The sequence below is a fragment of the Rhinolophus ferrumequinum genome, chromosome 8 (assembly GCF_004115265.2).
Source record: "Rhinolophus ferrumequinum isolate MPI-CBG mRhiFer1 chromosome 8, mRhiFer1_v1.p, whole genome shotgun sequence".
NCBI lineage: Eukaryota > Metazoa > Chordata > Mammalia > Chiroptera > Rhinolophidae > Rhinolophus > Rhinolophus ferrumequinum.
Genome location: NC_046291.1, coordinates 70,627,978 through 70,652,582, shown reverse-complemented (window position 1 = coordinate 70,652,582; position 24,605 = coordinate 70,627,978). Strand labels below are relative to the sequence as shown.

The 24,605-nt window shown below is 39.7% G+C and overlaps 1 protein-coding gene across 1 annotated transcript in view; it reads left to right on the top strand.

Moving 5' to 3' along the window:
- Positions 1–5,504: 5,504 nt before the first annotated feature.
- Positions 5,505–24,605, top strand: part of LYPD6 (LY6/PLAUR domain containing 6) — a 140,587-nt gene continuing 121,486 nt past the window's right edge. The window contains exon 1 of the mRNA XM_033111690.1: positions 5,505–5,522. The gene's annotated coding sequence lies outside the window, so the exon portion shown is untranslated. The remainder of the gene's footprint in view (positions 5,523–24,605) is intronic.

Here is a 24,605-nt window from a genome sequence, read left to right as displayed (position 1 = left end):
TCCCCACTTACATTGTATTAACTAAATCTCATCACATACCCATTTGGCAAGGGAGGTGGATAAAACAAATATTTAACTTTCTTACTCTTCAGGATAGAGTTTGAGAAGGGGTTGGGAATGGGTGTTGGCTCAGCCAGTTTACAATATCTGTCTCGTCTAGGACTGGCTGCAGAGTTTATCTAATTTTCTCTGTTTTAGAGCAATAAGTCCACCAACAGTGTCTTATTTTGTTAAATGTGTCATGCTCAGTCATAAAGAACTGTCCTCTCTTCTATTTGGTTCTCCTTCTAGTCTTAGCTAACATGAAGATCTGAGTTTAAGAAAGAGTATGGAATGTACTAAAACCCTGCTATTCTCTGGGCTTGTAATCACTCTTATCTGGCTCAAGTTCCCAAGCTAATTTAGCGGTTGTTTAAAGGAAAGATAAAGTGAAGAATAACAGCTATGTTTAATTCTAGAGGAGCAGTCAATTCTGGATCATCTCCCAGTAGATGATTTGTTTAAGGATTTTCCACAGGAGGAGAAAAATCTACCTCCTTCAACAAAGTCCCACGTTTTCAATCCTAAGAATAATTTAGGGGGCTTCTTAGCAGAATATAGAGGGAGTTCTATTGCTTCTCAACTAGGTTATTTGAAAGCTTTATATGGTAATTCAGTGGGAGAGAAATGCCTTAAATCCAAGGCCATGATAATATGAGATTTTAAGGAATTCTGAGGAAATTACCAGAAAAGCCTAACACATAAACCCCATTGGTATTAGCAGAACCTTTGGGATAAGTTCTGTTACTCCTAGCACAGGAGGCTGCATGCAGCCTGGCCCCTGGCAGTCTCCCTAGTGGAAGCTCCTGTCTCTGTCTCTTGAGCTCTACCTCCAGCCATTTGAACTAGTGGCAGCTCCTGAAATGAGCCTTTCATTGTCACATCTCCTTTGCATACTTGTACACTATCCCTTATGCTTAGAAGGCTATCATGTAAGGTCCCAATGGGGAACAGGTGGTGCACTCCAAAAGGTGATGTAAGACAGTTCAAAGGACTCTTAAAGAGGTGTGGGCAGTAAGGGCAGGTAACTACCCTTGGGTCAGAAACAGCAGGAAGCTGCAAAACTGGCCCCTCCTGGTAACTGTTCCCTCCTCTCACTGGAATTGAGGAGGGCATTATAGTTTTAGATAGAGGTACATAGCTACTGCTGAACCCTGATGGGCAGAGAGGAAGCTGGAGGAATAAACATTTCTCTCCCCTTGGTCCTCTGACCTCCTGATGGCACGTTCTCTTAGCAATTCAAAACTGAAAGAGAACAAGGGAGGGTGCATTTCACAGAAGGCAAACAACCAGGCTACAGAGTAGAGAGAAGGATCCTAGAGATGGTGCTACAGATCCATCCAATGGCATTCCTCCTTTTGTTGTCCTAGCAAACTCGATGTCACCTGCTATAAGACCTGTGTAGCATGTCCACTATGATGGCTTTTTTAACTTCCCTCAAATCTTTCCTTTGCCTACACACAGCCTTACCTCTCCTGTGACACTTACCGATGACCATCATATTCATTATTGAATAGATCTGCTCCCCCACTCAACTGTGAGATTATTGGGGTCAGAGACTATACCATATATTTGTGTGTGTGTGTGTGTGTGTGTGTGTGTGTGTGTGTGTGTATTATTTTTCCCTCTCAACCCCTATCCTGCTATCTGGCACACAATCGATGTCAATAAATGTTTGACAAATTAAGAAGTATGGAAGAGTATGAATTAAATAGGCCCCCAAAGATCTATCTACTGAAACATAACTCTACTACCACTCCCTTCCAAAGGCCAGAGATTGTACATTCATTTGGACTAAGATTCAAATGCTACGTAGGTAATAATTTGTAAGGACCAGGCTTCACACAGTGATGATTGCACATGCATCACGTTTGTACTAATAGCTCAAATCTCAATGCTCCAGAGCCCCTGCCTGCCTAACTGGCAAGATGTCTGATCTCCTCCTATAAGCCTCTCTCCCCTAGTAGTAGAAAATCTCTAAGTATGCTTACAAGTGGCACCTGAATGTCCCTAGTTCCCTCCTTACTCCTCCTTTAGGACTTAGGGGTCCAAAATGGTGTCGCTCCTGCAGAGGTTCCAGGTTGGGATTTGTCTCACAGGTGATCCGGGTCACTGCTTGCAGGTTGGCAGTCCCTCTCCTTCTGCTTCAACCCTTTTCATCTTTCCACTGTCACTTGGCCACCCCCTTGACATTGCCTTTTTGGCTGCCCATCTTGTTGCCAGTTCTCTGGACTGACTGTATGTATGTCCACAAGGAGCTGGGACTATACTGCTGTCCATGCTCCACCTGCACAAGAGACCACTGACCCCCAAGCTGCCCACAGGCTCCTGTTCACACAGCTCCTGACTTCTCTAACTCATCCATCACTATTGCTTCTCTTCCCTGTTATTCATTGAGAAATACTTTCTGCTTTGTCTGATCAGATCTTTCAGAAGGGCTTCCTAGATCAGAGCTGTGGGGCCTGTAAGGACGAAGCTCTCTGTTCCCCATCCCTCTCCTTAACAGAGCGCCCAGGCATTCTGGGGTCAAGATGGGTGGTATCTGAGTGGGCATGTGAAGGCCTGAACCCCCACACAGAACCAAAGTGTCAGCCCCTCTTGCTCAGTTGGCCACACGTGACAGGCTTCTTCCCTTAAGCCTGAATTTTCTCCAAAGGTTTGATTTTCATTTCCTGGAGCTGAAAATCACATTTCCTGTGCTTCTTTTTGAGGATGTCTACCCCGTCCAGTGAGACTGTAATGTCTGAAGTGTACTTGTACATAGGATTCAAGTTCTTTGGATCTACAGGGTTCCATCAAAATCAAGGAGAATTATGGGCATTTGTTTTAAATATCTTTAAGTACTCTGGGATAATAAAGGAAGTCATTATCCATGATAGGAGGTTTTCTGTCCAGAAAGCCCAAGAGATTTTTAGAGAGTAGTGCTGTTTAACCCCACAGTATACCCAAAGAGTCTTACTCCTAACCCGGACAAAACACCCTGTGACATCTGGAAGGGATAGCACTTTTTAATCCTACACACACAACATGATTTTATTTGACAGTGCAGTGGATCATGGCCAGGCCTGCTGCAGGGCCAGTGACACAGCAAGTAATAGAACTCAGAAATGCCATGGTGCTGCAAGGAATTTCTGACATGATAATAGGATCACCTTACATGCCTACCTGGCCCACCCCAGGGCACTGCTGTATAATATAGGTCGGCAAGCCTGTGGGTCCAGGGCCTCCAACACGGCAGAGTCCTAATGCCAGTTGGACCACCGATTTTCACAGAAGGAACTACTCGCTCTGCTCTTTAATCTCGTGTATGTTATTTGTACTCCTTGTTTGCTGATTTGGTAGGAAAGAGAAGTGAAAACCAACTTTAACTGAGACACATTTGTTATTCTTGCCCAGCTTCAGAACTGGCTCAGTCCTTCTGGTGTGACCTGTCTTTGTTGTTTCCCATTGGCTTCAGTCAAGTCATCACATCTCTGTGACGCATTTTGATGAGTGAAAGAGATCATAAACACTCAGACATTTGGATACTTCCAAGCCAGAGCTCAGGGTTCAGGATGAAGCCGTGGAAAACCACAGGGGTAGGAGGGCACAAATCCTTCATGTACCACGTACCACTTAGTGACATATGAAATAGCAAGGGCAGCATCTGCCCCACTTTTACCGTTCAGGCTTTAGATGACTGATGGCCAATGAGTGAAAGGCTACAGATATGTTCTACAAAATATACACAGTTGTAAAGATCATTTGGGGACGCAAGGAGTACGAGAAAAGGAAGTTGAAGAAAAGGATCCATGGCACTAATTAGAGACATTAATTAGCAAGTTTAACTACTTCCCAATATTACCCAAGATTGATTGGGAAAGTTTTAAAAACACAAGCTTACTCCTTAAATCAGATGGGTGAGGGCCCTCACTGATCCCTTATGAGTTATGTGTGTGAGCAAATTAATTCCTCTAACCCTCACTTTTTTCATTGATTAAATATATTTGCTTTGGAGGCTGTGCAGGTGTGGGGACAGGATATATGGGAAATCTTTGTGTATCTTCCCCTCAATTTTTCTGTGAACCTATAACTACTCTAAAATATAATGTCTTATGTTTTAAAATCTACCTAGAAAGGTTTGTTTTAATTAATGATATTGGTGACATAAAGTACCTAACAAATAATAGGTATTCAATGAATGATTTGGCAGGGAAAGGTGCAGCCATTAATATTTCTCATGTATCCATCGTCCACAGTCCTTTATTAAGTTCCAAAAGGGAGAACGACTTTGAAAGCTCTAGGAGCAGAAAATTCTCTTTTGCAGTACAGATGAATGAAAGTGTACCAATAAGCCCCAAAGAGCACACACATAAAACAAATATGCTAAAAGCTCAGATTCAGGAGCCAGACTGCCTGGGTCTAAATCTCAGCTCTGCCACTTGCTAAACATGTGACTTTGATCAAATTACTTAACCTCTTTGTGCCTCAGTTTCCACATCTGTGAATTGTGAATAATAATCATATCTTTCCTAGAGTGTTGTTTAGATGATTGAATGACTTAATATTATGCATATAAAGAACTTACAGCAGTGCCTGGCACTTAGTAAATGCTGTATCTGTTTGCTATTATTATTATTAATTACACTACTACCCTTATTTATACCTTTGAATGATCAGACAGACTGTCCCTTGGACATGGGAGGCATTCAATAAACATCTTTTGAAATGTTTTTTGAAGGAAAGAAGATGAAGCAGTTAGATGGTGAGTGACAAGCCTTGTGGTATCTATTAAAAATGATATGAATTCTTAGCTCAAGAAACCAGAGTGAATAAAAAACTGTGCATGATTACATTAGAGAGAATGTCTTCTTGCCCTCTGACTTAGATGACAGATTTCTGTATTTGGAAAAATTAAATCCTGTTGCCACTTGCTGGATCACTACCGCAAAACCCTCTGGAGTGGTTACTTTTGTGCTCTAACCCTATACCTGCTTGGAGGCTGTATGGGCTGCTAAACCCTGCTGATGAGACCCTACCTCAGCCAGTGCAGGTCCACTGTCAGCTGCTTTCTTTCCATATTGTGGTTTCACTGTTTGAAAAGTAGGTGTGTGTGTGTTTTTTTTTTTTGTTTTTTTTTGTTTTGTTTTTTATCACTGCTGCAAGAGATGAATGAAGAAAAGAAAATATGCAGCTACCTTTTAGGATTTCTAGTTCAGCTGACCCAGACCCATGCCCTTTCCTGGCAGTTCTGAGTAGAGTGATGGGTGAATTGCCCTCTGAGTTGAAAACCAAGCAAACAACATGCTTGTCTAAAGACCTTTCTTCCTGCCCTCTCCTCACTTTTTATTTCTTACTGTCCTTTTGTGCACCAGTTATGCTATGCATTTTCTTTTTGTGTTTTCATAGCTGCTGGGGTTGCTTTCTGATATCACGAGACAGCGGAGAAATTAATGCATCAAAGGACTTCAAGCAGAAAAATTCATCTGACCTGGTGACAGTTGGTAAGCATTAGAGAAAATCTCATTTACTTGAAAACCATAAGTTTGGCAATTTCATTTCGGCTTAACTTTGCTGCCCTTCCCAAAGCTCTGGATTCAATCAAAGCGAGGAGGAAAGAACAACTTCACCGAATTTGGTCACACAGAAAACTTTGAAGCCCGCAGCAAGGCTGTTAAGAGGAAAGGAACTGTAAGAAAAATATCTCACTGTTGGTCCAAATCCGACTTCCCGATGCCCCATTGCATTTTAATGAAAACTTTAAGCCATGTCCCAGATTTTCCTTTTCAGCTGACGGATGGGAAGTATTGCTTCGTAAGAAGGCACACATTCTTTCTGCCTTTTTCTACTTCCAGCTGCTTTATTGGGTGCTTTATCTCCACCACTTACAATTGTTTTATGATGAAGGCTGCATTCCAGCCCATCTTGAAGTGGAATGTGCTCTTCCACATGGGCAGGGCCCAGGAAGAATGTCTTTCTCAAGAGAGGAAAAGTGGAGGTTGTCAGTGATGCAAAGCAGACAGGAAGGGCAGGACAGGAACTCTGGTTATTCACAAAAGGATACTAAGACAATGAGAAGTGAGCCCCACGAATTCAGTCAGCAACTGAGGTCATCTGCCTGCAATTCGATGATCTTGTTGTCTCTAATGACAGAGCAGATAGGACCAGGGCCCTGTGTTGGGCTGTGCACTCTTCTGTGCTTTGAAAGTGGTGACAGGCTGTAAGGGTTTCATCAGGCAGGCTGGTGACATCTTTTTTCCTGGGAAGACCTTTGATCTGGGTCATGTTCTTTGGTATCTTTAGTCTTCCATCTGCCCTAAATTTAACTCTTCAGGCTCTTCAAGCCTGAGAAATTATTCCAGTCTTCTTAATCTAATAAATCCAATTTAAGAAGTCAAATTAGAATGAAAACAATTCCATTTCTGTGAGAAAGTCCGTTTTACCTTTGCTCTCCTATGATGTCCCCATCTCTCTGGGGTATTGTACTTTGCTGAGCAGTGTTTTCTAAAAACGGACACTTGAAAGAAAAAAAAAGGTTTCTAACAGATAATATAATATTTTGCAGTACCTTTGGAGCTATGTCTAATTTGGAGGCAAAACAAACAAACAAACAAACAAAAAACCAACCCTAAGAAATAACCCAATTTGTTTATTTTTTAATGTGTATTTTAAACATAAAATCAGTTAATTATCAATTGTACAATTGTGTAGCTATTAAGTTCTTAGGCCTCGTTTAGTTATTATGATATGCCAAGGAGTTTTAATACTTTTGTTCACAAGAGTTTTGACATTTAGTTGGGGAAATAAAATAATCTAAAATGGCAATTACTGAGAAGACAATGTGATAATTAACTATATTTTATACTGACAAAGTAAAGTGTTAAAGAGTCAAGTACTACAGAGGATAGAGTTGGGTAAGATGAGGTGTTAATTGCATAATATAGATTAAAAAGTAAAAGCAGTTACAGGGAGGCCACTATGGTGCAGCTTTATTAGGGAACGACCAAGGAGGCAGCTCTTAGGCAGCGTTTAAAAATCTTTTTTTTTTTTAAATATTAAGAAAAACAGTAGTGTATAATTGTTACATTTAAAAAAATTAGTTTCAGGTGTACAAAATAATGTAATAGACATTTATACCCCTCACAAAGTGATAACCCCTCTCCCCCAATCTACTATCCCTCTGACATCGTATATAGCTGTTAAAATTCCACTGACTCTATTCCCTATGCTGTACTCCACGTCCTGTGACTACATATGTATATTAAATTATAGTTGACATTCATTATTATTCAGCTTCAGCGTCAGGTGTACACCGCAGTGGTCAGGCATCTAAACTGTCCATGAAGTGGTCTCCCTAATAGGACAAGTGTCCATCAGATACCCTACAAAATCTTTACATTATTGATTATATTCCCCAAACTCTCTTTCATATCCCCATGGCAATTTTGTGGTTACCAATTGTGCTTTCTAAAACTCTTTATCTTGCTTGTATTGCATTGCTCTGAGAGCAGTTTATGATGCTTGATATAAGATCCTATTAGTTACCCTAATGTCTGGAAGAAAAGGAATATACCCATACTTCTATAATGTGTTATGCTGAATTTGAGTGTTACGGGGAAGGTTTACCATGAGGAAACAGGTGCTACTTTAAGTTTTTAGCAGATAGCTTTTATCCCACTGACTAAACTCATTCTTTCTTAAAATGTTTCCTAGCTTTTTCTGAAATGTCTTATAATGTTCATGAGGGCCAGTGACAGGGAGCTTTTAAAAAGAGTAGATTTTATTACATGATTTTCATCCACCATATTTCTACTTTAAGTGGCATAAAGCTAGGATCTTTATTTCACACACTCAAAGCCTCAAGGTGTGTTAATATTTCCTTTTGAGTAATAAAGATTCTTCTTCGGCTGCTTTGCACTGTGTTTATTGGGGAAGTTGAAGAAAACAAAGATAGCAATCTGAGTGCTGTCACTTCAGGAGATCTTCTGGACATTTGGAAGGTTCTCATTAGTTAATGCTCAGTGCTACCAACAAGACCACCAAGGACTTATCTCTTATACTAGTCTTTTCTTAGACAGTCTAATAAGTGTGTAATTGTCATCCTGAAAGGGTAGGGAAGGAGACAGAAAAAAATATTTGAAAGGATAAAAGCTGAAAATTTTCCAAATTTTGTGAAAACTCTACAGCTACAGATGCAAGGAGCTCAAAAAACCAAAAGCACAAGAAACAGAAATAGAACTACACTAAGGCACATAATAATCAAAATGCTCAAAACTGATGATAAAATCTTAGAAACGGCCAAGGAATAAAGACACATTACATACAGAGAAACAAGGAGAAAGATGACAACAGATTTCTCATAGGAAACAATGCAAGTGAAAAAGACAGTGGATAAATATCCTTAAAGTACTAAGAAAAAAATTGTCCACTTAGAATTGTATACATGATAAAAATATCTTTAAAAAATAAAGACATAGAAAGGTAGAAAGAATTTAGTTGTAGACTACCAGTAGACCCACAATACAAAAAAATATTAAAGGAAGTCTTTTGATAGAAGGAAAATGATACTGGGTAGAAATGTAGATCTACATAAAGGAACAATGAGTCCCAGAAATGGTAACTACATGGGTATACAGAGGTGCCAAAAAAATGTATGCACATTTTAAGAAAGGAAAAAAAAACTGTATTAAAACTATACTACTCAATATATACTGATAACAAAAGATGAATACAAGTCATGTGTATATACATTTTTTTGGCACCCCCAGTATATATAATATTCTTTCTTATTATTTATATATCTCTAATAAATAATTGACTACTTAAACAAAAATGATAATAATATAATGTTGGGTTTTAAATACAAGTAGAAGTACAATAGCACAAAGCCTGGAAGGGGAAAAACTGAAACCATGCTGTTTTTAAGGTTCTTAAATGTGAAATGGTATTACGAGTATATCAATTTAAGGTAGACTTTGATAATAAGTTAAAGGTGTGCACTATAAACCCCAAAGAGACTTCTTAAAAAAATGAAACAAAGAGATAAATCTAAATAAATGAAATGAAGAGATAGATTAGGATCATAAAATATATTCCAAGAGAAGACAAAGGAAGACGATAAAGAGGAAAAAGGAACAAACAGAAAACAAATAGTAAGATGGTAGATTTTAAACTTAACCATATTAATCATCATCTTAAATAAAAATAAACTAAACACTCCAATTAAAACGTGGAGATGATCAGATTGGATAAAACAAGCAAGACTCACCTATATACTGTCTGTAAGAAAACCACTTTGACGATAAAGATGCGAATAGGTGAACAGGAAAAGGGTGGAAAGAGATAGGCCATGTTAATATTAGTTACAAGAAAGCTGGACTGGTTGTATTAATATTAGACAAAGTAAGCATCACAACAAAGCATATTAGCAAGGATTTTAGGAAGTCCATTTCATAATGATAAAAGGGTCAACCCAATAAGAGAATATATAAATCCTAAACATTTATACACCTAAGAACAGAGCTTCAAAAATATGAAGCCCAAACTGATGGGACTACAAGAAGAAACAGACAAATCCACAATTATGGTTGCAGATTTCACCATTCTTCTCTCAATAATTGATGGATCAATGAGAGAAAATCAGCAAGAAAACTTTACCACCACTCCAAACCCACTTGACCTGATCGACACATATAGAACAGGCCACTCATCTATAACAAAATACACATTCTTCTCAAGGGCACACAACACATTTGCCAAGAGAGACCCTATTCTGGGCTATAAAACAAGACTCAGTATATTAAAAAGGATTCAAGTCATACACAGTGTGTTCTCTGACCACAAAGGAATTAAAATAGATATCAATAACAGGATGATCTCTGGATAATCACCAAATATTTGAAAAATAAATAACATGCTTCTACATGACCCATGGGCCAAAGAAGAATACCAAAGGGAAATTAGAAAGTGTTTCAACCTGAATGAAAATGAAAACACAACATATTAGAATTTGTGGAATTCCACTAGAGCAGTACTTGAGAGGAAATTTGTAGCACTAACCCTCTGTATTAGAATAAAAGAAAGATCTCAAATCAATGACTTCAGCTTCTACCTAAGAAATGAGAAGAGGAAGAGGGGATTAAACCAAAAGCACAAGAAAAGACTGGATTTTATTCTGGCAACAGTTAGCTGTATGACCTTGGAAAGCACTGTGCTCTCTGGTCCTCCCTGGTTCCATCACTTGAAAAATGAGGACTGTAAACAATATCAGTGTTTACCAAATGCTAGTCTGTAGCACAGGAATCACAAGGGAGCTTGTTAGAAACACTCATTTCTAAGCCCTGAGCCGCATTTAGAGAATCAGAACTTCTGGGTAGAGCCTGAAAACCTGTGCAGTTTCAACACAGGAGAGATAGGACTGTTCTAAGTGTGGTAGGACCAGTGTGCTCATTGGTGGCATGCTGTTCAGTGACATGACTTCTGAGGGGACGTAAGCTAGGAAGGCTTAGCCGTAGGGTGCTCAGCTTCAGCATAATCCCTGCCCCCTGGTCATTGCTAAATATCCTCAAGTAACTGAGTCATCATGAGGCACCATAGGACCTGGACAATGAGGATATTTAGCAATGACCAGGATGGATTAACGATAGAGAACTTCCATGGGTTTTACAATGTTATAGAAGCCTCAGAGATTTTTGGTTGCTTCCTCAGTAGATGCAGGAGTCTGATTATGACCGAGGTTGGATCCCCAGCCCTTCTAGCAATGTGGGAACTCAGGAAGTGATTTGTTTCATTTTCATTTCATTTCTACCTGTTGTCAAAAAAATGGGTTCTTGGTGATCCTTGCTGGAAAGAATTCAAATATGCACTGAATAAGCCAAGCAAGTAGCAGATTTATAAGAAAAGAATAGTACACTCTCAGGATGGCGAGAGCAGGCAGGCTCGGAGAAGAGAAGCTGCCTGAAGAACAAAGAGGCCTAGGAATTTGTTACTCTTGAAATGAGGGCATGAAATACCCAAGATTTGGGGTGGCGTTATAGGCATTCCTAGGCAGGTCCTTGCTGACCACTCCTTCCTGTTGGGAAGAGGGATTTTTTTTTTGTCCTTATTTGGCTCTTGTTGGAACCGTCATGGCTACACCAGGGGTGGAGATTTTTCTTGGCTGCCATGCTAATATTATTGTAACCCGTTATAATTAGCTAAAGTTCACCTAATGTGACAAGATTGCATCCTGGGTCTGCTCTTGGATGCCGAAATCTAGTTCTAGCCGGTCTGGTAGCTGCACTTTTCTTAAGGGTAACCTCCTGTCTTCCCTCCTTTGTCTCCCCTCGCCTTCTCCTTCCCTTCCTCCCGCTTCTCCCCGAGGCCCTATTCTGTCTGCCTAAGGTAACATGCCTATTTCTGTTCCATAATTTACCTCTTTAATCATAAATGTCTTTATGTATCTCTTTGAACCACCTCAACAGATTTAGGTTGGCATCTTTTCAGACTACTCTCTAAAATGAATTTCATTTGAAATATTCTTCAAGTCTTTTGTTTCTTGGCTGTCCTTCCAGAAATTAGTCCTTCTTCCTATGTTTTGGAATTTTGGTTTGCAGGCTCCTTTCGAGTACCCCCGCCAAACATTTCCCTACTTCACAATTTGGTGGTTCTCTAAACCCAGCCCCAGCCTTTCTGCTCTTAAACCAGAACCAGGTGTTACAATTGAGCTGTACTGCCCCTAGGGGCCATTGAGGGATATGGCAGGTCTATTTACAGAGTGTACCCAGTCGGCTCAGTTCCTGGGAGTAGTAACACTTTGTCTTTGCCTTTGTCTCCCTAGGCTCACAGCTTCATCTGAAGCCATAGTCCCAGTAGGGTGAACAGCCCAGTCTGCCTCTGGCATCAAACAGGAAACCTGGCTCTGCTCCAAATCTCATTCACATTTAGCACTCCCTGCGCCACAGGGACCAAGTTCCTGGTCACCAGAGCCCAGACACACCAGGATTTCCCTTCCTTTTGTATCTGGTCCATGGAGATTTTATCTTGTACCAGAGCCTGGTTGGGTCTTCCTGGTTTTCTTTCCTTCCCCCCTCCCACCCTTTTCCCCTCCCTCTTCTCTCCCTCTCTTCCTGCCATTTAAATATTTCATCTGTCATTGCTCTGTGTTCAGAGCAGAAAGGTGAACTCACTGCCTTTTGATCATTATAAAAGTCTGAATTAATTCATTTGAAAGGGCGAATAAATGACATTTCTTCCAACCCAAAGTCTCAGGAGTAAGTTCCACATCCTCTCCCATGATTGACTCCTATTATTCCTCCACTTGACAGAGCCGAGGCATTTGCGTCTTCCATTAACACTTGTGGTATGTTATACAAGTTGGTACTTATTGATTCGTTGGAAATGTTATGTGTGTGCATGTCCTGTTCTCCAAGATAATCGGCTAACTGCTTCAAAGTAGCGACCATGACATATCACTAAAGTATTCCCCAAATGACACATTCTCTAGTAGCCAAACACAGAAAACCTCAGTAAATATCATTATCAGATTGATTTACTCCACCTATCTCCAATTTCCTTAATTCCTCCATCAAGTGCACTATGGCGCTTCATAAACATATTTATGTATCCAATGTGATGTCGAAATACAAAAACAGACAGCTATATGCAATTTATAAATATGTTTGTATTTGACATTTTCAGGCTTTCTTCTTTTCTTGCTGCGTGCTTTGAGCGTTAGTGCCTACCGACCTTTCAACTTGAAAAACATTATACAGTTGTCTACTCTTCATTTCCCAGTGATGTGGAAAGAGAGGAATTCCCCATGAAAAGGGTCTCCAGCGCTGCCCATCAGGAAGTCAGCTACCTGTGACCAGAGAGCTAGTACATTCCTCATGGCAGCAGGTGTGAACCCAGCCCAGCTAGTTCAGAGCCTGCAGGGCCTCTACTTTTGAGAGCTAAAGAGGCAGCCTGTGTGGGGTCCCTTCTCCTCCCCCACAGAGCCATTTGTTACTGGGAATATACGCCCTCCAGGAATCTTTCAATGCTCTTCAAACTGTGGTGCATGCACAATGCACCTGACCTTGTTCAAAGACAGGGGCTGCACTGCCCCAGGCAGAGAGTGAAGAAATACAGAAAATTACATCTTTCTCCAGGCTTTTTCACTCGGTTTCATGGAAAGACTCCTGTGTCTGTCGACCAAAACACATATTATTTCTCCCTTTTTTCTTTTCACTCCAGTAAATTAATTAATGCACATCATTAGTTAGTGATTCAGCAATAAGAATCTTTGCTTTGATGAGAGGCAGCCAGTGGGATAAAATGCACAACTTTGTATCCTCTACACTTTAGATCATGTATTTCCCTCTGAGAAGAATGTTCTTCATGCCTCTCTCCCCACCCCCCCGCCCCCCACCTCATTGAATCAGGAATGGACTTTGTGCCAAAACATGTTTTATCCTGTAGAAAGGCTCTTTGGAGAGTGACATTTACTCAAAGGGAACAAATGCCTGCAGGGTGTTCTCACCAAGATGGGGGTCGCTGGTGACAAGGTGTGACATCTGCAGAAGAAATATAGCCAAGCTCTTTAGCCAACCAGTACTTCTCAATAGACATAGGGCTCACTCCCAGAACAACAGTAGAAATTGGCTCATATTCGAAAAGCTATTTATGCAGAACTCTACTTACCCAATGGAACCTGCATTTTAATTAAAAAATGGAGAGAGTGATGTGAAATCTGTATGTGGCTACCACTGTCAACCACGTACTCATGCACACACATGCGATTCCTAGCCTGAAGTGGCAAAGACTATCACTAAAGAAATCCACAATAAGACACGTGTGCCCATATATCTGTGTGAGGAGTGAGGGCTACTTAACAAAAACGTAATTTGGTAAGTAATTGAAATGTTATCCTTATACTCTAGGTTTCCTTTCAAGTTTCAGCTTAGGCTTATAAAGACAAACTAAAAAGTTACTACATTCCTCAATCCCTGTAAAATGGACTTAAAACTGATTGGCAGATTTTAAAGTCTGTGAGTTGGGGATGGAACACTAGGAAATGCTTTAACTTTTTTTTTTTTTTGCAGTGAGTCCTCAAAGGTGAAATATATGACTGTGTGTGAGAGTAGTCATAGAAAATAGTACTGTTGGATATGTTTACCAGAAAATTTAGATTCCGAAAAGGGGAAAACTTGAAAGGCAGGGGGCCAGTGCTACTTGACTTGGGAAAACCAAGGAGCTTGGACGAGTTCAGTGAAGCCCACTACCCTGTCTCCTACAACAGGGAGTTATGTGTTGTGTCCTGAAAAAAAAAAAAAGTTAAAGTTCTGATGTCCCGAGATCCCAGAATGTGACCTTATTTGGAAATAAGTCTTTCTAATCAGTTACAATGAGGCCATACTGGATTAAAGTGAGCCCTACTCCAGTGATTGGTGTCTTGTTTTTCTAAGAAGAGAAAACAGAGGAGATAGAAGACACACAAGGAGAACCTCATGTGACAGTGGAAGCAAAGATTGGATTGACAAATCTACAAGCCAAGGAATGGCAAGGATTGCTGGCAACCACCAGAAAGTAGGAGAGAGGCATGGAACAGGTGCTCCTTCAGAGCCCTCCGGAAGGATGCCTGATTTGGCATTCTTTCTGTTGTTTTAAGCCAACCAATTTGGGGGTAATTTGTTATGGAAGCTTTAGGAAACCAATATAGGGTAACCTATCTTCCTGGGCTTCTGATATCTGAGCAGGGAGAAAGGGCTGAGATCTCAGCTTTACCATGTAGATTTTCACTGAACCCCTTGTTTCCAGCATGACAGTTTTGCTTTTGCTTACCTTTTAGTACGTTAGAGAAGTGAGGTGATGAGTACATGGGGAAGGGGATGGTCATATTATTCTAAGTTTGCATATGAATGATTTTTTATAACAAACAGCTAAATTAGTAGATATCCTTAGAGAAATGAGAAATATTGTTTCTGTGTAACAAAAACAGGCTACCGTAAAATCAGAACAGAGGACAAAAAAGAGTTCTTAGGGATGAAATATAGGTTAGCAGAAAATTTAAAATATGATAAAAGGAAGATAAAATTGAGGAAATTTCTCTGAAACTAGAACAAAGACAGAGGCTGAAAATAGGAGAGAGGAGATGAAATTTAGGGGACCGATTTAGGTGGTCCAAATCTAGAAGGCATACCCTAAAGAAATAACATAAAAAGTAGAGGGTGGGGAAATTTCAAATCGTTCAAATTTCCCCAAACTGAAAAATATGAGTTTCAGATTGAGGTCTCACCATGACCAGCATTGTTAGAAAACATAGTATAGTAAATGAAAAAAAATTAATAACAAGGCATCACTGTTGTGGTTTTAAAACATGTTCTCAAATTCTTCGACACTTCTCTCATCAAATAGTGAAATTTAGTTGTATACCTCAAAGCACTAAGTTTCGGCAAAAGTGACGCTGCAGGACTCCTGAAACTAAGTCACAAAATGCAACACGAGATCGTATGTCACAAGGGGCTTCCACCTGGTTCTCTCTGGGGACGCTCACCCTTGATAGCCAGCCACCATGTTGTAAGGAAGCCAAGAGCCCCTCAGGTGTAGGTGTTATAGCCTCAGCAGAGGTCATAGAAGGCCGCCACTGAGCAGACATATGAGTGAGTAGACCTTCAGGTGATTCCAGCTGCCAGCCTTCCCTCTAGCTGATGCCAAGAGGAACTGAGACAAGCTGTTGCTGCTTTGCCCTGCGTTGTTTTCAACTTATTTTGCATATATTGCAAGGAAAAAGTGGGAAGAATAGGAGGCACTATGAAATGGTTTTCATCTGTTCAGAAAAATAGAATGAATGGGCTCATAGAAAGACCTGGAATATCTGCTACGTTGCTCCATTGGCCTCTGTACCAGTCTTGGGTCCTTGTGCAATGACTTATTTGAAGAGCTCTTAAGATGGCATAGTTAACTTGCCACTTTTCTGGGAATTTATATTTACATTCTGGATTTTTCTAGGCCACGTCATGGTTTTTTCATCCATCTGTCACTTTAATATTTTCAGTATCTCCTCAGAATGTGAATTATTTTCTTTCTTTCCTTTAAGTTGCTTCATTTCAAGGTCATTAAGGTTTTCATTTGGGTTTGTAAAAACAATTTGTTTGATCCTTTGGGTGACTTAGAGAAACTGATGAAGTAAGCACAGTTTGTTTTACTCTCTATTCCCCCCAAATTATAATTTTTATAACACGTCCCAACACAAGTTTCTTGGCTTCTACCTGCTCTTTAGATTTAGGCAAAATGTGGTCTAAACTCTGGATGTAGGAAGGTACTATTTCTGAGAAAATGTCACCTCACCTTGGTGAGTTGTACTGATGTCTCGGGTGAATGACTTAAAGCCAGCCACAACTCTTTTGGTAGGAAGACTGGACTGCATCAAAACACCCATTTCCCCCGTTACTCACAGGACAGCTACCCATCTCCTTCCCCTAAGGAACATCAGAAAATTATATAAAATTTGGAAATAAAGAAAACAGATGGGCAGCATATCCTTTTAGTTCCACACCGAGGTAAAGCCACCCAAAGATTATTTAGGGAAATGTACTTAGTTGCACTTAGTGTCGATTATTGATTTAAGGTCCCATGTTAACTTATAGGTTTTTCTCTGGTAGAAATACAAATAATTTCTGTCTAGTGGAAAAGATAACCCTTAAGTTTATGTCTTACGGATCATGAACCAATTTTGTACCCAGCAAACTTATCCTAATATTTCTTTATTAAATTGTACACACATGCACAAACACACACACACACACACACACACACACACACACACACACACTGCCACTTCTCAAATGCTCTCTGGGTTACTTTCAATATTTTATTTCTTCCTTATTAACTGATGAGTCAAATAACATATTTGATGCATACTCATTTTATGTTTGCTTTGGAGTAATTTTTTTTTAACCTTTTGAGAATTATATTTTAGCAGGAACCTGCAACAATGACTAAACCAAAGAAAGCCTCAGTGAGCTACCTTCGGAAGGCCAAGGCCTCCAACTTTGCTGGGAACAACAAGGATTTTATGAACTGAAACTCCTCCTCTTAAGAAGCTTCGGGGAAAGAGTGGTAGGAAAGAGGGAGAGAAAGGACACATCCATAGGGTCACTCATTTAAAAGGCCAAGTCTTAAAGTACTTCTATATGTGGGATCAGGGATTGATTAAGTGAAATTTCCACCTTCCTGTACTAAATCACTTCCACCTTCCCGTATTAAATCACTTTAGTAGGGAATTTTATACACAATTATCAAAGCCCTCTGATTTTTTTCTGGGGGGTTACTGGTTATACAGTGGCCCTAGCCATACCCTCTCCTCCAACAAACACACACACTGTGGGGGCTGTAGGTGAGACAAGGCTAGAGGGACAACCCCACCCCCACCCATACTGATAGCTGAAGACATGGCTGGCTATCACTAAGCAGTGTAGAAACCCATGAACTGGCAATAGCAGAGAACACCCACCCCACCCCAAGTACCCCAAGACCTTTAAACTAAGTTCCCTGGTTGTCATCAAAGTTAGCAAGGCTGAGATGACTTGTCACACCTGGGATCATTGGAGATTTGGAAGTGGCACAAGGTGAGCTGACATCACACAGAGCCCCGTCTTTTATCATCTCATCGGCCCTGCTCTTCATTTTCTCCCACTTGCCAAAGCTTCACACATAACCCTTCCTGGTGCATACTTCCTGGAAGATGGGGTCTAGCCCCGCACTTTATAAACTCTTCCAGAGGAGCAATAGCTCCTGGCAGTCCCCCTAAAAATCTGGCAAATAACTTTTTCTTCATTTCATCAAACCTATGAAGCTCCATGGAGTTGAAGTAGACGTTTATTGCAAAGACGGAAAAAGACATTTGAGGTGAAAGGACAAGAAGCAATACAAGGAAGCTCAAGAAGCCAGTGAGACAGAGAAGAGGATCGCAGCAGTGTAAGAATCAGAGGACATGGGAGAGAGAAAGCACCCCACCCTGCCTGTCACTTAGGAGTGTTGGACATTTGATAAGCATTTCCCAGTCCCTGGGTCCACCTCTGAAAAGCACAGCCAGCACCCAAGGCCTGCAGTGTGGCCCAGCGCTCCCTACACAGTGCCTAAGGAGCTCTTACTGTAATCTCTTCCAGGGAACAGAAACATCGGTAGACTGTGGTATGATCAAAAAATATGGTGAATGTTTAAAAAGAAATCACAGTAAAAGACACATTGCCATTAATCCCCCTCAAAATACTTCCCCATACTTCAAACACACTTATCCCATCCTTCTTGCCACTTCCTGAAGCAGTTCTGGAAGTCCTATTTTGTGAGTGTCTTTAGTTACGCCGTCATGGCTGCCTCGATGTCCTGCATTGATTCAAAACGTTTACTTTTCATGGTCATTTTGACTTTGGGGAAGAGCCAGAAGTCACACAGATCAGGTGAATAAGGTGGATGAGGACACACTGCAATGTTTTTATTTGATAGAAATTGCCATATACCCGAAGAAATGTGTGACACAGAGAGTTGTCATGATGAAGGATGATTTACAGCACACTTTAAAACACACCTTCTCTCAACCATAGCTCACACCTGACCGACTGCACTGAACAAGTTGAAATGTGTCACACACTGTTACTAAGTTCGAGGTGCCACTTACCATATTGAAGATCCCTGCCTTTCCGTTGGATGGCACTTGGCAGCAACATTCACTGTAGTTTTTGATCACACCACTTATTTTCCACTGGGGATTCTTTATGTGACGACTTGATGTAGTTTCTTTTCCTCTACTATTTTTTTTAATTTTAAAATAAATGTTACTATAGAGGTTGTAAGTATAAAGGATCTTAATTGTACATTTTCTTCATGCTTCTTCGTATCAAAAAGAAATGATGTTAGCTACAGGACAGAGGTCATCCTTTTGAACTGATTAGAAGGAGAGAAAGGTGACAAAAGTTATTACATTGAAGACGACCCACTTCACATCTACTTACCTTATTTGGCCTTTGCAAGGAAAGGGTCCATAGCTGCCATCTCTTTAGGGTGATTTAGCTCACTCCTCTAAAGTTCCACTAGGTAGGTTGGAAATGTGGTTTATAAAATTAGCCACAGCTAACAACTCTTGCATGTTAATTACTCAGTGAGCGTGTTTTTAATGTGCTTTTAACTCTTAGCTTTCAGAGCCTGGGACCTCCCAGATTCTCCCGTTTATACTCTCACTTTTCATGTTTGTTTGTTCAATTATTTGATTAATGACTTTGTCCCTCACGAGACTGAAAGCTCAGTGAGACATGGCATCAGCTATGTTTTTGTTTCGCACATCATTCATTGTCTTTCCAGCTTCAAGTACATACCTTTCGTTCAACAGAGGTTTAGTAAATGAATGAATTTGCTCTGTCAGCAAAATTCACTGCTATTCTTCTTTTTTTTTTCAATTTTTTACTGGGGAATGTTGGGGAACAGTGTGTTTCTCCAGGGACCATCAGCTCCAAGTCAAGTCGTTGTCCTTCAGTCGAGTTGTGGAGGATGCAGCTCAGCTCCATGTCCAGTCGCCGTTTTCAATCTTTAGTTGCAGAGGGCGCAGCCCACCATCCCATGTGGGAATTGAACCAGCTCTGCAGCGGCTCCTTGTCTTCAGTCTAGTTGTGGAGGGCGCAGCTCACTGGCCCATGTGGGAATCCAACCAGCAACCCTTTCGTTAAGAGCTCATGCTCTAACTAACTGAGCCATCCGGCTGCCCCCTCACTGCTATTCTTTTAACACAGAAGTCCAGGGAACTTGAACACTTCCCAATGTGATTATTCTATGTATGTACTTTCACAGTGTCAGTCCTATGACACCTCTACATTTGCCCTATCTATCAGCCATGGAAGATGTTGGCAAAGGGGCACTTTTGTGTTAGACTTGCAAGACTACGCCTATTCCTTTCACCAAAGGGGAAGGACTGGCTGCTGGGATCCTGGCAGCAGGGCCCCAGCAGCCTGTGACATTCAAAGATCTCTCAAGGTGAGAAAGTCAGACTCTGCACAGAGGGAACTGAGCCAAGATGTGTTGCTAGAGAATTGTATGTTTTTATTGGAAAATCCTGTTTTCTGATTGGCAGTAATCACTCATTGGGAGAAAGGGACAGCTAGTTATGACAATCTCCAGCCTGTGGTACTAGGTATAGACTGTTCACTGTTGACTCTTCAAAAGACCACCGGAGAAACCTGTAGCTTAAGGAAACCTAAATGTATCAGCTCCACTACAATCCGGACACCTTCTGGACAGAATCTTAGTAGAGACTCAAAACTAGAAAATTAGGGAAGAGTATGAGAGACTGAACATAACCATATGTAACAACAGAATCCTGACCCACAACCTGTGTGGCAGCCACACCAGGAAGCCAAACCATAATTTCTGCGGCAACTGGCCCAAAATGGTCTGGACTGGTCAGTGACTGACAGCTGCCCTAATTTTACCCCCTTTACCTCAACTCTGGACCAGACAGAGTAAGCCAAATATGCTCCTCAAACCAATCTCGTCAGGTGACCTGCTTCTAGCCATCCCATCTCCAGCTTCCCCATGACAGCAACTTCCAACCAGAGCATACCCGAAGCCCTCCTTTTCTACATTTCTATTTATTTATTTTTAACTGTAAAGCTTTATCACGCCTCTGCCTGTGCTTCGTCTCTGCCAAATGCAACTGATAGTGGCTGACTCCCTTGCAACCTCTGTTCTCCTCTGGGTTCCCCTCACTTATTTCCACAGATGTTTATGAAGTTTTTAGAGCCTGGGCTAGGATTTCAAGGCAAGTCTTGAAAAGCAGTAACTAGTTGGAATGGGCAGAGTTTATGACATAAACTTTTGGAAGGCACAGCAGGTGAGAGTCTTGAAGTACTTGCTTGATGAGAAGTTAGCCTTGAAATGCAAGCAGTTTAACAACCTCACAGGTTTATTTTCCAGGTATTTCCTGGAGCAAAGAGCTAGGCTATTTTTGTTTGGTCTCAGTAGTAATATTTAACATAGGGAAAGAAAAGTGTACCTGGTATCAGAATTGGTGAACACAAGGACAGGGGATTGTGTTGCTTTCAATTCTTGGGATTGATGAGGAAAAAAAAAATCATGTTGAAGTCCATACTTGATTTTTTCTTTCTTTACTGAACCTAGACAACATGGTCAGTCACTTGAATAACATTTTTGATAGCATAAAAACTTCCTTAGCTACCGTCCTATTATAATAACCCACAGAGTGCTAAACCAGGATTATCCTGCAATTTGCCATGAAATTGTTTTTCATCTTTTCTTCCGACAACTATTGGTAGGTTGGTAGCTATGAGGAGAAGTGAACTTAGAAGAGTGCTGAGCCAAGTTAGGGTTCCAAAGAAACAAGCACATGATTGGTTCACAATGTCTGCTATGGGCACAAGTAGCGAGTGGTGAAAGCTTATACTTTATACTCCAGTCTTAAAAATTTATATCTCTATTGAGTTTGGATCTGCATATCCAACTAACCACTGGGTAACGTCTTCTGGAGGTTCTACAACCACCTCCGTCTGCACACATCTAAATCTGAAATTATAATTGCTCTGCTTCACCAAAGTTTGTTAACTGATCCCTCAGACTGGCCTCATGGTTCTTGCCAGCAGTGTTCCAGGCAGCGTTACATGGTTCTGAGTAGCACTCAATTCCAGATAATCCTTCTTTGCCATCTGGCTAAGGAGATTTGTTCTGATTGTGGAATCATAGGCATCCGCCGTGGGGATGAGGGAAGTTGATGGGATGATGGAAACCCAACCTTCTGAAATCGTCCCTATTTCACCTTTCTTAGATAAGCACAGAACTGAGTTCGGAGGCAAAAATTCAACTGTTACTTGGTTATCTCAGGTACAGTGATAGAAATTGGAAAATAAAGGTAATGAAACTTTTAGACCTTTTGGATTCGTTCTTTACAATATCCTATTTTGTTTACATACGCGAATATCTGCCCATGTCCCTCGACTTCCTCTCCTTAACCTCTAATATTTTCATTGTCACATGGTCATTAGGAGATAGGCTTACTTATGTGAAGAATTAGTGTCAATTCCACGTAGGATGGCATCGGTGTTTATGCAAAAAATGCTCCCTGACAGAAACAAGGTATAAAGCTGATTGATGCCTTAACACAACTGAGGGGGTCTCTGCCGGCAGCCAGGATTATTGTTTCATAGTAGAAAAACTAGTAGAGAAAATTGAGTTCTCATAATAAATTCCATAACAGCAGCTTAGCTGTAAATGATTTTTTAAAAGTCACTTGACTGTGCAAACTGGTTAGAGCAGAAATATTTTAATGATATATCAAGAGCTTAATGTCAACCATCAGTGTCCAATAAATGAAAATTACTTTTAGTGATACATCTGGAAATATGATGGGTTTTTTGAGCCAAAATCTCTCAAGCTTTGCATAAAATCTAAATTTTTATTTTTACCATGTGCCTCTTATATAAATTTCTGATATTTGTGATAGAGGAAAAGAAGATAAAGTAGGTACTACTTGGGATGCTGAAAAATGAATAAAATGTTAAGACATGTTAAATCTATTGTTTGGTCATTGAGAGGAAGAAAGTGAATAATTTATTTAAGGGAAACAACTTTACTTAAAGAAAGGGCAATATTTTAATAAGCAGGGAGGGGAAAGGGAATATATGTTGAAAAAGGAGCAATATCACTGGAATGAAAAATGTAATGTGCCAAAATAGCTCCTCTGAATGGAAAATTTTGTTACGTTCTTGTAAAATCCCAACTTTATCTTCATTTTTATCTGTTTATTCATTTAACTAATATTTATTGAGTACCGACTCTGTGTACTGCATTATACAAGGTATTGATGATATTTCAGTGAATAAGATAGTCACAATTTCTTCTTTCATGAAGACTACATTTAGTAGAATTTTCATTAATTGATTAATTCATGTACTCATTATATTGGGTAAAATGAGGTTTAGCTATGTGTTACAAGAAACTTGAAATAACAAGGGTTTTAAACAATTTCATTGTGTAAATATAGATCGTCTAGACATCAGACTGTGGCTCCATCATCATGAAAAACCTTGAGTTCTTTCATCGTGCTGCTCGCCATTCTTAACCAGTGTATGCGCTTGGCTTTTTGAGTCTATTTCCTTTCACTTAGTGTAATGCATCGAGATACATAATGTTGTTTGTATCGGTAGTCCATTCCTTTTGAGTAGCAGTAGTCCATTCTATGAACGTACTCAGTTTGTTTATATTTTCCCCAGCCGAGAGATTTTGGTGTTGTTTTCAAGATTTTAGCTATAAAATTGCTATAAATATTTGTTAATAGGTTTCTGAGTGAACATAGGCCTTTTATTTCACTTGGGTAAATATCTAGGAGTGGGAATATTAGGTCATATGGTTAAGTGTATATTGAACTTTATGAAAGCTGGAAACTGTTTTTAGAGTAGCTGTTTCATTTTGAATTCCCAACAGCAATATATGAGACTTCCAGTTGCTCTGCATTTTCCTCAGCATTTGGTATGATTTTTTTAACCATTCAATTAAGAGTATAGTGGTATCTCATTTTTCAGCATTTCATTAATTACTAATGATAATGAGCATTTTTTTTTCATGTATTATTTGTCATCTGTATATCTTCTTTGGTAAATGTTCAAATCTTTTGCTCATTTAAAAATTTTGGTTGTTTGTTTTCTTATTGTTGAGTTTTGAGTGTTCTTTATATACGTATTGGCTATAAGTCCTATGTCAGATATATGATTTGCAAGTATTTTCTCCTAGTCTACATTTATCTTTTCATTCATTCAACAGTGTTATTTGCAGAACAAATGTTTTTAATTTTGATAAAGTCCATTTTATATTATTCATTTTATGGAATGTGCTTTGTATCTTTTAGCTTTGTGTCTTAAAGTTTGATTTTTACATGTTAAAACCAAATTTTATTTAAAAAATAATAAAATAATAAATTCTTCTTAGCAACAATAGGTTATCTATAAGTAGTACATCAACTGTAGCTCCTAAATGTGACATCAAACAAGAATTAGATAATTTATTCCAGAAGAACCAAATTAGAGTTATGAAAGGTGAGACAAGGATCGAATTATATTAATTTTTAAAACAGAACTATAGTGTTTTAGATTTTGTACAATAGTAGCATTTAAATACATGAAATAAAATGCTTCGTGAGTGTTTCAAATATCCATTCATTTATTCACCTATTTTATTTTTTAAATTTTACTGAGCACCTATCATGAACCAGCACTGTATTCTAGATGGGGGCGCAGAGAAGAATGTGATGGGAGACAGAACTTTGGACAAATAAATCAACAGATTATAACATAATGTGGTAAGAACTATGGTTGGCATATGTTCAAAGTAAATCATGCTTCTTTTTGCAAATGTAGTGGTTTCATCACACTTACCTCAGTTCAAAATTATTTATTTGTGTGACTTGATTTCATGTTTGTCTCTCTCATGGTATGCTCCAGGAATACAAATACTAAGTGTTTTCTTCATTGTGGCTGGCACATAATAGGAGTTGGATTCATAGTCGTTGTATAAATGAAGTGCTTGTTATTGGAGTAGAGAGAGGAGTAATTACTAATTCTGCCAGTTAGTTT